The sequence below is a fragment of the Sitodiplosis mosellana genome, unplaced genomic scaffold, assembly GCF_009176505.1.
Source record: "Sitodiplosis mosellana isolate CC-2019 unplaced genomic scaffold, AAFC_SMos_1.0 Smas_scaffold_6191, whole genome shotgun sequence".
Classification (NCBI taxonomy): domain Eukaryota; kingdom Metazoa; phylum Arthropoda; class Insecta; order Diptera; family Cecidomyiidae; genus Sitodiplosis; species Sitodiplosis mosellana.
In genome coordinates this window covers 4,833,127-4,844,586 of record NW_022601432.1, presented here as the reverse complement: position 1 = coordinate 4,844,586, position 11,460 = coordinate 4,833,127, and positions in this window count along the sequence as shown.

Genomic DNA, 11,460 nt, shown 5'->3' with positions numbered 1-11,460 from the left:
GATAATAATTCCGAAAGAATAATTGAGTTAACAATTGATATTGAATCAATTATAGCTGGAGTCGAAAGCGATTGTGACTCGTTCCAAAGAAGAAGAAGAAGTGTCCCATCGTACGTTGCATTGGTTGAATAGAATTTTCGTCGTCGGTCTTATGAAGAGAACGAGAGAGACAGTGTGAGAGAGTTTTTTTCATTTTATTAAAGTTGCCAAATGAAATGGATCTCGAGGCCACCAAGCGAACGATGGAAATAAATAACACCCCGACGAAATGAGAGAGAGAGAGAGAGAGAGAGAGAGAGAGAGAGAGAGAGCGAAAAACGAAGCTCCCGATGAGGATAACTCGAACGTATTTCGAAGTTAAGTGTGTAACGAATTTCTACTTTAACGATATATCTAAAAAAACGCACACGACCAAGATCGCGCGCGCGACAGACAGAAGAAGAACAATAAACGAAAACGAAATAACAACAAAAAATACGTAGCCACATTGGAACAAGTAGATGTAGAAGTAATTGAGAATAATTCGAACTGTACGTTGTCGCATACAAATGCGTGGTGAGCAATGCATCAGTGAAGTTCAAATTCACCGCTGAGTGAAAGGCGCATAGAGCGAGAGAGAGAGAGAGAGAGAGAGAGACTATTATCATCGAAAATGGGCTAACAAAACTAAAAATCGAGCACAGCTAAGTAATCGCCATTATTGCACTCATCATTCTGTCATGATGAATTCGAAATGCTTTCGCACAGACGCTCCCAAGTATCAGAGTCAGAAAGACGAAATGGACACAACTTCGTTGCTGCTACTGCTGCTTTTTTTTGCTCACATTTCCCGCTTTCATTTGGCTTGAATGCATACAAGCACGCACGAAGAATGCATAACCAGACGATCGCATCCATACAAACACACACACACACACACACACACACACGAGCGCTCAGCAGCAATTCGTTGCTGTAATCGCACAATTTTAAAGTTCAAATCAAGGGTTATTTTTCAAGGTTAAATTAAGCCACGAAAATAACAACAAAATTGATTACTGAGCAACACACTTAATTGGAGTCAGAGGGGTCTGAACGCAATAGTGCACATTCACAGTCCAATCAGACACAAGTTTATAGTGGCCAGCCACACCGCCACCATCACCACCACCACCACTACTACTACCATCAATAAAAGAAGCAAAACAACACAAAAAACAATCGTATTATTGCCTTTTTGCGTCCCATTTCTCCAACGATTCCGACCGAAATAAAAAAATAATAATAATATTGTTCGCGATATTGAAACTGTTTGCAGTGACGCCTCTTGGTTATATAGGTTTCTTTTGTGCGTCACACAACGTCCATTGAATGTATCAGCTCTTTTATTAGTCGCCGTTTTTTTCTTCTTCATGGAATAAATTTGTTTATCGTCTGCATGTTTTGCAATTCTTTTATTTGACCCTCTGAAACTGTCACAATTATTGCCTAATTTTGGTTTGTATGTGTGATTTTATTTTTGTTGGCCGTCATTGTTGTTCGTTTTTTTTCTTCTTCGAACTGTATGTTTACATGTTATCACAATCATATATATCATATCGCTTGACTCATAGGATTTGTTCGTGTATCATTGTTAAATGATGAATGTTTTGCTGATATGCATGCAACAACACCAGCTAGCACCAGTAGCAGCAACAGCAGCAAGCAAATAAGGCGAGGAAAGTGTAAAAGAAGACAAAAAAAACCGCATACAGACACGAAATGCGCACGCCAAAAAATGAATCATCGATGCGCAACGAAATTGTCGGTGTTTTGTTGAAATTGAATATCATATTATGGCTATTTCAATATCAAGGAAATGTGTCTACAACATTTCTATATTTACACTTAATTGAATGCGAATGTATAGTCATATCATTTGAATCAAGGGCGAATTCCATTCATCGTTAGTCATTTGACATCGAATTTAACATTTTAAAAGAGTGCCACTGTTTTGGCCAGGCTTTTCTTTCATTCGTGGAAAGCTCGACATGACTGGGCCCTCGACTCGACTCGGTCCGGCTCGTCTCATTCATTGTGTGGGAATTCACCGCCAAATTCAAAATTAAACAAGTTTAAAACCCGTAATAACCAGTAATTTATGGCTTTGGTTAGCGTGTAAGCGGTCTATCTCTCGCTCAGTGTGTATGTTGTAAATATAACGGTTGATGCATTTCGTTTGATGCGCGAGTGAGAAAGAGAGATTGTGTACAATTTTATTAGACATTCTCGTCGAATTATATTTGCATGCGTAAATAGAGCTTGTTGCGTTCTATTTGCTTCCAGTTTATATATTTATTCCCATAAATTTTGTGTGTGTGCCCTTTACATCATGTGTCTGCGTCAAGAATGTGCAACAAAACGTTTCTCAACCTCCCTCTCTTACACTTTTCTCTAGTGTCTAGTCCCATTTTCAATTTCACTCATCAATCCTGCATGTGTTGTGTGTGTCTGTATGACCGACGCAATTTTATGTGTGTGCAATGTGCTGAATGAAGATTTAAACATTTTCCACATAAATTCAAACATATTATGGTTTTACTCCTCATTTGTCCTTGAGTGTGCGTTTGTTTTTTTTTTATTCTTCTCTTCATCCAATATGCGCTATGATCCTGTGCTTAGACTGGCTGCTGCTCTCTTTCCAGCGCTTCACATTTTCACATTGCAGCAACAGCAACTCTCTCTGTGTGTGCTCTGATAGTATCTGTTGCCGTATGCATACCGTCATTTATTCATTTCATTTCGTTCTTTGTCCCTTCATACATATGGATGAAATTGTATACAAAATGCTTTTGCGTCTAGTTTTTGATATCTCTCCCGTAGTTGTCGTCAATGTATTGGTCTTTTCTCTTCGCTTTTTTTTAAGTTGCGTTTAACTTCTCGTTCGTTTGTTATGTTTATTTTTTTTTCTCTCTCTCTTCTGTCTGTCCTATACTTTTCTTCTCGCTCCCGTGTTCATTCGGATTGTGATTTCACTTCTTGGAAAACTCTCCATTTTCCTTTGGAATATTTCTTCTTTTTTCGTTTTGTGTGTGTGTGTGTGTGTGTGTGTGTGTGTGTGTGTGTGTTTGCCATTGTTTTTTCTCACTGTCTTGGCCACCTTGTTCTTCATGCTTTATAATAATTATTATTACGATTATTATTTTGATTATGTACGTGTCGAAATGGCATTAAACTATCTCGGATAATGCTATATTCAGTTTGCGATGCATATTTACCGAAGGGGAAATTTGGTTGTTTTTTTGTGCAATTTATTTTTATTAGCTATATCTTCCAAGTCCACCAGCCAACACGTCTGCGTTGAATCCGTAGGCGAGGCCGTTTTCACGGACAACAAACCGATCACAAGGAGATGATATTAAGAAAAGATAAAGATCATACAAAAGAAAAACACAAAAGTAGTAATAGGTCGTTAGAGTGGAATGAGAATATTATCTCAATTTTTAACTATTGTCTACCCCCCCTCCCCTGTATTCTTTTCTGCCAAGTTTATTCCTTTCAATGTTTATTTTGACGTTATTAGTATTGAATTGCTCGTATCTAATTAGTTGAATCAATTTTTCACGTTTCAGATATTCTCCATCACTCGTCGGTTCGTTGTTCATCCTCTTGCTTGGATGAAAATTAAAGCTTTCTCAATTAATTAGTGACTTACGTTCTCACTTTTGACCTTGGGCAAACAAGGGAAGATCACGTTGCTCTCTTGCTCTCTATCCGCGCCAACATGCCATTTGATTCCCATTTTTCTTCTTCTTTTTCGGTTATCTGCTTTAACAATTTAAGCTCAAGCTGTTCGTGCATTTTGACATTGAGCAAATGACGAGAGACATAAGCCAAGTGCTTGAGTCCTGTCTAAGGACTTTTTCGACGAAAAAAAAAACCGAATGAAAAAAAATAAACGTCACGCAAATGGCTGAAAATGCAATGTTTTCACCAAAATCAAATCCAGAAATTATCGTCATGATTGGTTCTTTAGCAAAATCAATCAATTCGTAATAATAAAATCTAAAAAGATAAAAAAAAACAGTCGCAAGGTTTATGTCTCACACAACCTAAATGTTGTTAATACAAGCGATCCCTATGTGATAGGGAGGCTTTTATGCAACCCGACCAATTTATTTGATAAGTAAATCATAAGCGAGTAACAAGAGAAGAAAAAGAGCCGAACAAAAAATGGCACGTTTTTGCATATTGTGCTGGCACCACCAGCGTGTATGTTTGTGCAGGGATACTCCAGGAGAGTTTTGCAAGATGTCTCAATTCGGCTGTTGTTCCTTTTGATTTCGGTGCCACTTATGTATGTGTGTGTGTGTGCGTTTTTTTCCTTTTTGTTCTTGTTCACTGTGTGCTCAAGTTGCTGTTTCACAAGTCAAGTCACAAGTAACAACTCGTAAAAAGCAAAATCGTAAGCTAGTTATTATTACTATAGCTGCTGTTGCACATGCATTATACCGAAGGACAAATAAAGGTTGCAAGCGAATGTCTGTGTGCTTGAACTGAATAATACGTCTGTTGGCTGTTGCTTTTTCTCTTTTTTTCAGTCGTTCGTTTGGTGTGTGTCGTGTCGCCGTCATCGTAGCCGTTGCTGTCGTCGTCGTCGTCGTCGTTGTTGTTGTCGCTGTCGCTGTAGCCGTCGTTGAAATCACAACTCCTTCTTCTCTCTCTTTCTCTCTCTCTCTTGGTGTATTATTTTGCCGTTGGTTCCTTTCCACATATATTTTAGTTGCTGCTGCTGCTGTTGTTGTTGTTTCCCTTTGATTCAGTACCAATTTCCAGTATCTCAAACCACCATCACCACCACATGAAGGGATAACACCGAATGTGAACGGTGGAGTTGAAAATGCGCTTAGAGTGATAATAATATTGGCATAAATGCATCTAATGAGAAAACTTATGAGCAAACAACACCAGCCAGCATTGCCATGCACACAATGTAAGCGCTGGGTCGCATCGCGCTGCAGAGGACACAAAAGACACAAGCATATAGTGTATGTGGATTATAATTGCAGTCGCTTGACGTCGATTGTTTTACTGATTTTTTTTTCGTTGGTTTTTGTTTTCGGGTGAATTTGAAGTTGGTTCTTTTCCTTCTTCAATGCTTCTTTCGGCAATGCTTCTCTCTCTTTTTGACTCGTTCGTGTGCATGTTTGTATATGCGTGTTTTGTCATCAGACCGTTAACTATGGATTTGAGCATGCAATTCATACGTTGAAAATATGATGGCAAGCGAAAATCATATTGAAAAATTGTTGCAACTATCATCGTAATTACTTACGCCAATTGCACTTTAGGAGGGCAATGCATATTGATTGAACCCGTGCAATTGTGTATGTATCTGTGTGGGTGGTGGTGGTTGTGCGAGGATGGGAGTATGGAAACAGAAACATACCAACATCCCAGTTTAGATTTGAGACGATTTGCCATCGTTAGTGTCAAAGATTTAACAAAAGAAAATCCAACGACTAGCCATTTATTCGCATATTAATATCGATTCGACAACAGCTTAAACCAATTTAAAGAGAATACATGAACAGAAGAAGAACACAAAAAAATCCTGTCAATCTTTTCTGCTTCTTCGTTATACATGTTCCTCTTTTTGCTTCGTTGTTCGTCTTATTCATTCGATGTTTGCCCAATGGCACCGATGTAGAGACTCCGAAGTAATTTGTGTTCTTTAAATAAAACTTTGATCCTTTGTGAGTGTCAAACGCGCAGACATATCGCATGTGACACTGTTTGATGCACGATGGAAAAGGCCAAGATGTAAATTTGTTTTTGGAATTTAAATCAAATGAGAATGCCCTGCTGCCGCCGCCGTCGACAATGACTACGACGACGGTGATGGCTATACAGGCGACGAGACTGTATACGTATGTATATATTCAAACGGTTCATCCACTCGAGCGCGAACGAGTGAAGAGAGTTGAAAAATATGCGAATACGCTTTTATGAGCATTTCAATCAAACGTTTCAATGTTTGCAACGAATTATAAATGCATTACAATGAATTAAGCGACGAAGGGGAGAGAAAGAGAGAGAGAGAGAGATAGAGAGAGAGAGAGAGAGAGAGAGAGAGAGAGAGAGAAAGAGAGAGAAAGAGAGAGAGAGAGAAAGAGTGGGACAGAGAGAAAAGGATGAGACAGATGTTCACTGGTGCGATAAACTTTAATTTTAGCATAATTCATAAGCTTTCATTTATTTGTTTGCTTGCTTGCTTCCACAGTCATTTTATCATTTTCTTTGCTCTGTTTTTGAATTCAGTTTGCATCTCATTGATACCGTCATTGTCGTTAGCCCTTTCCTTCCGTTGCACCCAATTGGACTTTAATCACACTTTAGTTGATTGTTTCAATTTAAAGAGTGAATATTTTCGACCGTAGCTATTCATTTTTTGGTCGCGCCAGTTCAGTTTTTTTTTCTCTCGGCAAAGAGAAATAACCGAAACAACATAACAGCAATACCGGCTACTGAACGAAGTAATAGCCAAGGAGAGGGAGAGAAAAAGCAACAAAAAAAAGCTGCTCATAATTCGTATATTAGCACTTGAAGTCACTTTGGATGTGCACATATTGTATATCAATATGATGTGAAGCGGAATGGCGAATGTGCATGATTGTGTGGCGGTGAATCAGCCATCGTGTATACATTCTATAGAATTAGGGTGGTGTGATTTAGCGTAGCCATGCAATGGCAAAAGTGTCATCAGAACGAACAACGGACGTGAAAAAAAAAATGTTCTATCACCTCAACGCATTCCACGTCGTTCAATTCAATTTTGAAATGGTCATAAAACACGATTGTCAACCAAAGCGTCTAAACGCCCGTCCTCCCGCCACGGTCACATGAAATGCCCATCTCGACGGGATCAGGTTCTTAATACTCGCCAACTGTTCTCTGATGCCAATCTCACCAGTCCATGTCTATGCATATTGGTCTGCCACCTTGCACAAACGTTCCGCACTAACATACATAGATAGATAGCTGAAAGCAGTACATATATCCTTTATGGTGTGATTATTAACGAAAGCCACAAAAAAAAGATTCTACGAAAGAACGCAATGAACGAAATGTGTAGCCCATAGTGAATATAAACCGCATGCAAGTGCATTGACAAGGTCATGTCAAGTTCAATGAAAATGTTTGGATTGAATGCGACGCACTCGTTTAAATATTTCAACGATGACTGCTGCTACTTCTCTGCTGGCGTAATTGATCTTGGTTCTTCTTCTTGTTTTTTTTTCCTTCGTGTGTTGATTTTGACGCTGTTGTTGTTATTGCTGGCGGTGTTGGTGGTGGTTGTGTTGGCTGGCGAGCACCAATGTGCATATAAAGACCTAGCGATATATAATATCATGATGAAGATTTGCTTCGTATAAATTGTTGATTTTTTTTTACCCATCTTTTTGCTTTACTCTTTCTCTTTGTCAAAAATGTTTTTTTTTTCGGGTGTGCAGTACAGACTGCAGACACTCAATTCGCACCGCATATATTTTGGCGATATTGTCAAAAGTCGAAATATTGTTTTACGTCTGTTCATTCACTTGATTTTATATTATATTTTATCCATTCGCTGAATGTCACTTTGTTGCTGTTGCTGCCGCTGCCACCGCAGTTGTTGTTGTGTGTGAGTAATTTTCTTGGCACTTGCCGATTCGTCATTCGGCTGTGAATCTCTTGTCGTATGTTAATGCCGACGATGTCTTGAGAATTGAAGTTCGACGAATGGCGAACATGCCAGCCACCAATTGAATAAACCAATCGTATCACACACATACACAAACCGAAAAAAAAGTCGGTTGATTATGTTGTTGTTGTTTTTTTCGGGTTGCTGTTCACTCGTTATTTCGGGAGTCTTGTCTGCCATTGACGCTTTCGATGAATGTCATTCCGTGTAGCACGCACTTAAGATGCAATCAAAAGCAACTGCGATATGAATTAGTGTGTGGTGTGCTCTTCACTTCGATAAATTTCTTCATTTCATTCGCTGAATCTTCTTCTTTTTTTTCGCTTTCATTTTGTCATATCCTTTTTTGTCCCTCTTGTAATCAATTAAAATATCATTTCTGATTTCAGACTGAGTCTCTAATTCATAATGTGTGACAAATGGGTTCGACAGGATCAAGAGCGAACAATGTCAAGCAGGAAATTCAAAAGTCATTCAGACATACATACACGTGCGCACAGAGAGCGAGAGGGAGAGAGAAAGAGACAAATGCCAATCGTCAAGAGAAGAGACTGCAGCCATGGATAATATAAGCTGATAAACAAGGGACACCGTATAGAATTCACTCCCCGTTGGGAATTTCGTCGTAGGTCTAATGTTCAACCGGGAATGGGTTCAACGACTACTCCATTGATGATGTGATTTTTATTTTGCTGCTCGCATTTAATTTAACTTAATATCTTGTTCACTTGTGGCTGATAAAATTTGTGTTCTTTTCTCTCCAAAAAAAACTGACTTCATTTGAAAAGCACTTTGCTAATATTTTTTTGAATAAAACACATGAGAACGATTGACGAGATAAATGAAACAACAAAAAACAACAATTCGCCGAATATTTGTGCGGTGTATTTGTCGCCGTTTACCATCTGCTTTTTGAATTCGGTCATCCGCAAATATAGCCGAAAACAGGCCAATAGCAATTTGTTTTGCGCATCGTATCGAGAACGACAACAAATAGAAAACAGATGTCTACGGCTTTTTGGATGCAACGTAGATTTTTTTTTTCTGATGACATGATCAATGAAATATGATCGGTTGTCATTTTTTTTTAAATCACCCAAAAAATTCGGCCACATTTTCAAGAATGTGATGAGATGAAATTCAGTAACTCAAGCCAACTGGAATTTTACCAATATGTCTAACACATTCCTTTTGCTTATTTTATGCTGAGATTTGCAATTTTTTTTTTGATTATCCAGAGGAAAAAAGAAGAACAATGAAGAGTGAAGGAAAAAAGGAACGAAAAGAAAAATTCATGAGGATCAATTCCCAAACTTTTAAAAGTTTTGATTGTCAAGTTAAAAGAAAGCCATTTTCTGTCTACATCGAAAGTATTGATCAAACTGTATCCTCTTACCTTTATCCGTCTTTTGTTACATTTTACAGACAAAAGCGTAGTAGCCAGCAACAATTCTACATTAGCTGTGTAATCGTTGCATTAACTCCAGCCACATTGTCGGGCATAGAGCCATTTTATGTTCCCTAAGAAGCGAACACGAGTCATTTTCGACGTTTTTTTCCTCTCTATTTCTCTCTCTCTCTCTCTCTCTATTTCTCTCTCTCTCTCTCTCTCTCTCTCTCTTTCGTTCTTCTTTTCCCACATACGCGCATTCTATATGACGGGACGGGACGGGACGGGGACATCGCGCTGTGGACATTTATTACAATAAAATTAATTGAACTAAAGTCGATGCGCATAAAATTTGATTAGCAGCAATGACACAAAGTAGACAAACAAACAAACAACCAAACAACAAAATATCAAGCCAAAAATTTTTATATACACGTATCGCATATTTGTACGTTGTATTATATGGTCGAAATGTGCTCAGGATATAGACGGCATTAAACATATAGATGTGTGTATATGGCAATTTTTTATATCGTTATTTGGGTCTTGAAACGTTCTTTTCAATTTCGTTTTGGAATTGCGCGCCTCGAAAGAACAGCCGAGAGTAGAGAAAAAAAAACAAGTCAAATCGTACGTCAAGATAAATAGCAAGAAACCGACCGCGTAACCGAATCGAGACCGGCACGACGTTCGATGCGTAGACGGGGTTGTGCAAATGCATGACATGCATGAATATCAAAAAGGTATATTTTCGAATATGCAAATATTCATTTCAAGAGCAATCAAATCATATGCACACTCTTTCAAATGGAGCAAAACTTGTGATTCAGCGAGAGAAAAAAAAAACCATCACATTCTACTGGATACATATCAGTCGATGTCGTCGCGTGATAACGACGGCGATGGAACAAAATGTGCAATAAAATCTTGTGAATGTCTCGACAGCTCAATGTGTTTCTTGCTCGCTTGCATGCGCGCGCGCTCACGTCGTCCGCCTTTTGACTTTTAGTGTCATCATTATTCGGTCGAAGCAACTGCAATACCTCTAAAAACAACAACCACACAAACTGGAGAACAAAAGAACAAACGAACAATGTGATTCAAATAAAATAACTCATTAAACGATCAGACATGGATTCAAATAAACGATCGTAATTCATTAGCGATCGAAAAAGCCACCAACTTGTTGTGTTTGAGTTTTTTCTTTCGCGATACAAATGACGATTTGCATGATAGACTCATGTTATGTTTCATGACAAATATTCAAGCTGTGATGTCTCTTTATTGATATTATTTATGATGTTAGCGATGTGGATGTAGACACGCTGCGGTGAGTACCAATAACAATGATGATGATGATGCACCGGATCAAAATAATTCCAAACAAAACGGTGGATTTTTCCGAATACGCATTTATGGATTTACATTCTGGCACAAACAACGTGATAAAGTTATAAGTGGGTTCAAATAGTCTAGCGAGATAGGATACAAAAACAAGCAAACAAGATCAGAATTGGTTCAACAGATAAATGACGTAATTTTTTAATGCACCATTTTTTTTCTTTCGTTTCAAATTTTTTAATGAGGCTTCACTGAAACCAGATCGTTCTAAATAAACAAGCGATTCACAAGGATGAATCCTAGTTGTGGTGTATTGGTGTATCTTCATGTCACGTAATTGGAATAGTCCACATTTCGTGGAAAAGCTTCAAGTGATCTGATTTATTGTGATGAGAAAAATTGAAATTTAAGCTTTCCTGATCCTGTTATGGTATGTTCTGGTTGAAACCAAACACTTAAATCAATACGAGACTTTTGAGTCTCAAGATCTAAGACAAGTGGATCATTTGATTTGGTACCTCCCAAACTGCTGTACATATAAAAGATTGGCGATGATCAATTCGGTCGGAAAATTCGTATACAAACACACACACATACGTCATCAGGCTTGGAATGGGCCTTGCCTGGTGTTCTTATCATGTTGAAACATAATAATGAATGGCTATTATTTTCCGAATGAATAAACAATTGTACGTTGTAGCATATTGAATATGGGCCGAAAAATCAAAGGTAAATATGTATGTAAACATTTTGTATACGATTATCAATGTTCATTCTAATAACCGTAGACATGTAGTGCATTCGGGCGAATATTGTTCTAAGTGAAATAAAGCGTGTGTGTGTTTGTTTATATGTGTTGGCAGAATGTTTGTCCTACACACACACACACACACACACATAACAAACTTATTAATAATCGGTTGTTGTTTAAAAATACGAATTGACGCGGCGCAGTGGACACAGTACGTTTCACGGTACATTGCATACCATAAACAATAGAGAAAACGAAAACGAGCGACAAAATATT